This window comes from Saccostrea echinata, unplaced genomic scaffold (genome assembly GCF_033153115.1).
Source record: "Saccostrea echinata isolate AGI-Se365-2 ecotype Australia unplaced genomic scaffold, CSIRO_AGI_Sech_v1 ptg000017l, whole genome shotgun sequence".
Taxonomy (NCBI): Eukaryota; Metazoa; Mollusca; class Bivalvia; order Ostreida; family Ostreidae; genus Saccostrea; species Saccostrea echinata.
The window spans coordinates 5,332,499-5,339,947 of NW_026889766.1; the positions used below are offsets into that span (position 1 = coordinate 5,332,499).

The window sequence follows — 7,449 nt, forward strand, 5'->3', positions numbered from 1 at the left end:
CACCTTCCGGACAATATTTTTTTGGAAACTGATTTTATCCACATTATTCTGTCTCATTTATCTGAAAATTCGCATACTGGATCCGGACGGTAAATTTCTACTACAAAACGTAATATTTCATTGAAAAATGACTCGTTTATCCGGAGGGTAATTTTTGAAGGAGCGGCTTTTTTTATACCTTTCTTGCAGTAGTGATAATTGTTGTAAAATATTATCTGTGGAGTCAGTTTGAAAGTGGTTACCTGTGACCTCCAAACAATAGTGTCTATAATTAGCATGTGTTAAAACTGTTTATCTCAAATAAAACACGTCTTTTACATTATAAACTCGAAGAATTTAGCTTATAGTGTGCATTAATTCAATACAAATCCGTTCAGTATAGAATTGATTGCTAACCATATATAAATTTATGAGAATTTTGGAGAGTAAAATGAATAATAAATCACGAGATTCCCTTGTGGTATTGAGTTGCGTAATTTTATCAACAATGATTTTCCATTTCTCAAAGCGTACATTATTTGAAACGATTTTTTTTTCTTTTCATAAGACAATTTATAAGAATACATAAATCAAGAAAATATTTTAAAATTTAATGCACTAAGAAATACGTAACTGGTCTTAGTTATAAATGCCGATCACGTTTTTTCAAGGTATATATCTTACAGTTTATGAGAAAAATATTGAAAATCCTGAATTTGGCTTGTGTTTACGTTGAATGTTTACAATACGTACATGTACACTGATTACTGTGTTCTGTTACTTACTTTCCTATGTAGAGAAAATATGCAGTGAGTCATTTGAACATTCTCAATGGTGATAATGAACAGTTCTACCTAATATGAGCTTGAATAAATAAAAGAAGGTTAAAAAACAGTAGCAGATCAAAATTTGGTCGGCCCATGTAACCAAACGACAAATAAAAACGATTAAAGTTTCTGTGTTAAAAAAAGGAAGTTCTTAACATAAAACTGCCTTCACATTTTCTTATGTAAATTACATTTTATTTCTTTTTTTAATATTTATCATTTCTTTTTAAACTATCAAAATAAAAACGATAAATCAAGGTAGAATAAAGGTTTTATCTTTGCCTTCACTTTCGATACCACTATTCGTGTTTGAAAGGGTCTTTTAGAAGTGATTCACTTATCCGGATGTTTCATTTATCCGGACGATTTCCTTAATTAGGGACGGAGGCGTTCGGATTACAAATGCAACGAGGCTCCACAGACATGAGGGAAAGAAAGAAACACGACATTGAATGTATGAACAGTGGGTAAGTATATTTAAAGACCTAATGTTAATTTGCTTATATTAATAAAAATAATCTATTTACTTTGTACTTATTTTTTTTAATTCACATCATTGTGAAGTGAATGTAAAACATCTTACTGAATCAGACGAACATAAATACATGAGCACAAAACAAAGATTATTTTGCACAAAGATAGTTTATGATTAGAAAGTAAGCCATGGACCTAAACAATGGAAATTAGAACTATGTAAATTCAGTTACAGTCAATATTTCAAACCTTTGTTGATAGTGCTATTTCAGAAATCATTATAATTAACCAGAATTCTCTGATGAAACTGAAACTCTACCGGAATGTACTTATAATACAGAAAGAGGTATTTTTAGTAGTCTACTTGTGTAAAAATCCTTATCAGATCAATTAAGTAACAAGTATTATTTAAAGTGGACCAAAATTGTAGGAGTAGAATCATTTTGAACGAATTTCAAGAAAAATTCTATTTTTAGTATCCAGACAACACCATTTGTTAAAATCAAAACCATTTTACACAATTATGTTTCTTAATAGAGTCTGCTTGTGTTCTAAGTTTTATTAACATTGTACATAAACTGTAAGAGGGGTAATGTTTCGAAAGAATTTCAAAAAAAATTCTATTTATAGAAACCTTGCAATAGTGTTCGTCAAAATCAAAAACTGATACATGGAATTAAGTATTTCAATGTAGTCTACATTTTCATGTTTTACTTTAATTAGATTAAAACTGTAGGAGTAGTAGCATTTTGAAAGTTAAATGACTATATGCTCAAACTTAAACTCTTGTAGGAAAAAAAATGTTGGGCCTAGTTTTTCATGGAAATGACTCAGGTTTCCAAATTAAGCCATCATTTCCTCACTTGTCTGACAAGGTTTTGTACCAGTTTCTCCATGGTGAAGGCGATGTAGGCATGGATGCCATACATCTCTCTTAGCTGGTCCTCATACTATGTGGATTCTAGGTTCCCATCCAACAAACTTTTCATCATCTCCAGGAAGTATGGATAGTGTTCCTCTGGTTCAATCTCAACTGTAAACATGACAACAATCAAAACAATTGTCTTGCCAACCATTACATGTTATTATATTCAATGCAATAAGAGAAGGACTGAATGCTTTGTAAAACATGATATTCTATTGCAATAACTGGTCAGAGTTACAGTAAAAATTGTCTTATCCAGATGTTGTGAATTCCACAAATTTTTTATTACGAAATAAATTTTAGGTCCCTTTAGTTAATTTATTTCTAATCCAGAATGTTGTCTAATCCAGCCAATTTTTATGGAATCAGTGGTCTCTGGATTAGGCAAGTTTCACTGTATATCTGGAACATTGATATGGCTATGCAAAGTGAATCCTATAACAATATACTGAATTTGAATTTTACGCTTGATACCTTGAATCCGACAAACTTCCCATGTTGTTAAGATTTGAACTGTAAGTGTAATATACTAGTGTCCTCTAGGTTTCTTACTTGGGGCTTTGAGTCTGAGGGCCACTGCAGTGGATGCCTTTCGGTCTTTCCTACACTGCGCCTCCTCTGCAGCGATTTTAACAGAATACATATATATCTTGTACAGGCTCTCATATAGAATGTGATGGAGGCGGAAAAACAGATACCAATTATTGTTGACAAAGAACAGCAAATAGATGTAATCCTGCCAATTCACAAAAGGTTAGATTCAGAAAAAAGTTAAAAGTTGTAGCTATGTGTATATATTAAATAAGAAACTAATCAAACACAAACTATATTATTACAGAAATGGAGCAAGAAAAATCTTGTACAAAAGAATTTTTATTATTTAAAATTAATTCACTAGTTTTAAAACTTTCTGAAAAAAAAACAAAAAAAAAAAAAAACAAAAAAAACAAAACATGTACATACATTCTCGATATCTTCGTCGTTAGTGTTTTCCTCCTCGTCGTCGTTGACAACAGCTGGGTCTACAGACTTACTCGTACTCCTCCTCCATTTTTATCTCGGGATCAACCTTCTCCTCTTTGGCCTTCACCTTTACATATTAACACTGTGCATCTATTATTTTACTTTTTGATCTGACATTTATTTCGGGTCTCCTAAAGCAGAACATGGAACATGGGAGGCGGGGGTATCATTTAGTGAGCACTGTGCTCACAGTACCTCTAGTTTTCTTCTGCTTTTTGGCATTCATCAGCATCCATGTCATCTACAATGTAACACATGTAAACCATTAGTAAAGTTACTGAAACTTTGCATTAAAAACTGATTAAAAAATATTTAGTTTACATATTTGGACTAAATAACAAAACATTTATGAATATATATATATATATAATAAGTATAATAAGATTCTGAAAATTGCAAAATTGACTTTTTGACCAAAAAATATGGAATTTTCATTTCTGCTTTTGTTGTAAAAACTTAAGATAAATGTAATGGGAAGCGTTAATGAAATGTTACAGTTAACTGAGAATCAAGCAGATACGTTAAGAACGAGTAAGAGTTATCTCCCTGTACCTTCTTCCTCATCATCACTAATTTCCTGCCGTGACCTACAAAAGGAAAATATAAAGAAGAAATGTTGAGCCCAAAGTAGATTGGATTGTTATGAATATCGATACTTTGTACAGCCAAGCTTTGACTCGTCAATATCGATTTGAAATACTCAGCACAGTACAGTCCCTGATGGGTTTAAAAATCCATCCATTATTTGCGACACTAAAAATTTAATATCAATATTCTTTTTACAGGTAATTAAACTTTTTAGAATATACTCTTTACAGAAGAAAACCCGTAAATATGATAGACTCTGGAAAAATAAATAGGTTTTATACGACAATAGGTATTATCTCCGAAAACTTGAAATGAAAGTGTACGGAAAAGTTTCTAACAGTTGTATTTTATGTATTAGATTTTACTAAATTTAAATCTGTTGACTTCTTCTTTATCCAATATTGCACATGCTAGAATATCCTTATTCTCAGGACATCTTATATGAATACTTCAACTTATTAAGCTTTTTAAAAAAATATTTGATACAAGTAAATGTTTAGATTTCATATGTATATGCTATATTTCTCATTAAAGTTTTATTAAACCATCTGCGAGTGTTTTTAAAAATTCAGCGATTATTTCAAGATTTTCATTACATGATTAAGAAAAATACATACAATGGAGGGAGGAGAGAAGAAAAAGTACAAGGAAATTAAATAAATATAATATAAAACATTAGCACAAGAAAATTCATTATTTATTTTTATTTCACATTTGTTTTTAAAGTCACATGATACTATACAGCACGTACTTTGCGCATTTACAAGTTCACGTGTCAAGGAAAGTTGAATTATTGACAGCGTTGGATTCTGTGTGAAAGTAAAACTAGGTTGTAAATAAATGATTTTATTAAAACAACTGACCTAGTAATGAAAATTAATTCATTTTCACTCTCCCTCTTCATCTCTCTCTCTCTCTCTCTCTCTCAATCTAACAAAGTTTCAAACGATGAGAATGATCAAAATACAATGACTGCTAAAACATTCAAACATCATGCAAATATGCAAAGAATTTTTTTTTTTTAGAACTAATTAGCAGTCTATGATTATAAAAAATAACTAAGCAAGAGTTACATACCGTGAGAACGACCGATTTTTTTCTTTTTTCTTTTTATTTTCATGTTCTAAACTTTGTTTATAAGTTGCACACGCCAATATCAATCCAAAAGTTAGATAATGATACCTATTTTAATTTATTAAATTTATTATTTTTTTTCCTCCAAAATAGCAAATGAGTATATAAATAAATAAAACTGACTCATTGTCAGTGGGGTGGATGTTCAGTCCTCTTGACTCTGGATCCGGCAATTGCGGGGGTTAACTGGTTAGGCATATTGAGGGAGGTTCAAAAGATGACACTATAGTGGAAGCTTACGAGAAAATTATTTAACATTGTAGGTAACAACATGTTTCTAAATCAACAGATCACGTGCAGTAATTCACAAATCTGATGGACTTTGGTTTCAGTCCTTTACAAAAGAACTTTGACAGTGTGTAATCAGATTGTTGTTACAATGTCTGATAACTATTATCTTTTGCTCTTGTCCGACGCAAGGTTCACATATTAAATGACAGACATTGATCTTGGTGTCCTAGCGTTCTGAAGCTCTTTATCTCAGATTATGCCTTAAATAAATAATAAATACCCAGGCCCGTAGGAAGCAATTTCAGTTTGGGGGGCACAACCATACCTATTTATTTGGGGGTACACACAACTACCAAAAATTCAATACAAACAAAGAGAAAAAAAAGTCATAAGACTTTATTATTGAGGGGGCAAAGCATATAGTAGTGAAGTTTTCTACAGTATTCTATATATCGGCAAAATTATTGAGAGGACGCCCCCCACGTGTCCCCGGGTTCCTACGGCCATGATATCCATACTTCAAACAATTTATTATCTACTATATTAGGTAGACTCAGTGCATTTGTCGCACATACAGATCTACAATCTGCTATACTGGCAAAGCAAGGCCACAGCAGGAAATCAAATACGAAGACGTGTAACGGTACACATAGTCATTATTAAGATATCATATGTCCCCAGTACTTACATATCCCCAATAAGAAGAACCATTGGCGTCTGGTAGGAATTGTCCAAACTTGGCCAATAGTTCTTCCAGGTTCTGAAACAGCTTGACCACCTGAGAGCATTATGCCTCTGTTATGGACTTACAACCAAGGTAGACGATTTTAATGTCACATAACATATCGGCGACGTATCGGTTTTTTCATTGTCTGTGTTACAAGTTTACTGCCGCAAAAGTTTTCATTCATAATCTGGTATGGTCAGGCAGTATAAATAGACCAGGTATGTATGAACGTCACTCTAGTCTATAGACAAGATGTTTGCCAAACGGCTCCCCCACTCCATTATGGTACCATAATACCAAGCTTCATTAAATTAGGCAATATTTTGTATTATAGATTCACACTTTATTTTCTAGACTTTTTTTAGTGGATAATAATCAAACATAGCCGCACACTCATTAGCCATACAGACTTAAGTGCATGTCCTTGCACATGTGTTATAGATTTTTTACATATATATTCTTTTAGCATCCCATAATATTTAGCTACATTTTAAAGATATCAAAGACTTTCATTGAAAACAAGCGCGATATCAGAATTCAGCACACATGCCTGCATGTCTTTGCATTTAGGTTTGATAAGGACGCACTACACTTATAGATCTATAACGTTCTAAATTTCGTCCTTTTTTTTAATTAAAAACAATTTAAGCCATTTTAAATTTCAACCAATCAAATTGCAGCACATGAACATGCGTAAAATTTCAAGAATTCTCCGACATAACAGTTGTAGAATTACATAATATATACCCATACTTTTAATTTCGTTGCATTTCGTCAAAAACAAGGAAGTAATTGAGATTTTTGTGTCAGTCAATCAGAGTGAAGCGCACGTGCATGCTAGTGCTGTTTTTCCTAATTCACTCACATCAGCTAAATTACACGACTAATTAAGTCAATATATTTATGTTCAAAGCATATCATCAAAAAATGAAAGTAAACGCTGTTTCAGTCATACTATGCAATCATCATGTGTGCGTAAAATGACCTTGGTTCCGTGTAACATGCCTGTTAACCCTAAAGAAAATTAATAACAATATGTTCTCAATCTTTATTTGGGGAACATACATGAAATTAAAGCTATTTTCAGAACAATGGCTGAAAGTGAAAGTACATAAGAAGACAACAATTTTGGACTTATTCCTTTTAAAATACTTATTCTACACTAATATACACAAATTAAAGTGAGCGTAGATGACAAACAAAGTGAATGTAGATGACCACGTTAAGGTAGATGAGAAGGCAGCATCAGTTGTAAAATTTCATGTAAAAAAAGTATTACAGTGTAATTTGTAATAAAATGTAATACATATAAATAATAACATTAACTTTTACAATCTGTTTGACCAGTATGGAAAATTCAATGACACAAATATTACATTGCAATATGTTACAAAAATGTAATGCTACAGTCTAACAAGGTTTATTTCTTACAATCATCAAATCAATTCTGAGATTTATGACTATTTACAGGCAACTATTTTACAATAATAAGAGGAATATGTCATACCCCAGTCATATAATTACAGTCCCAGGCTTTACAT

At 31.7% G+C, this 7,449-nt stretch overlaps 1 long non-coding RNA gene across 1 annotated transcript; it reads right to left on the minus strand.

Moving 5' to 3' along the window:
* Positions 1-2,233: 2,233 nt before the first annotated feature.
* Positions 2,234-3,291, minus strand: LOC133189164 (uncharacterized). Its single transcript, XR_009721423.1, has 3 exons — positions 3,169-3,291; positions 2,758-2,941; positions 2,234-2,313 (listed from the first exon to the last, which is right to left on the minus strand). It is a non-coding gene; the product is annotated as an uncharacterized LOC133189164 (long non-coding RNA).
* Between the last annotated feature and the right edge of the window lie 4,158 nt (positions 3,292-7,449).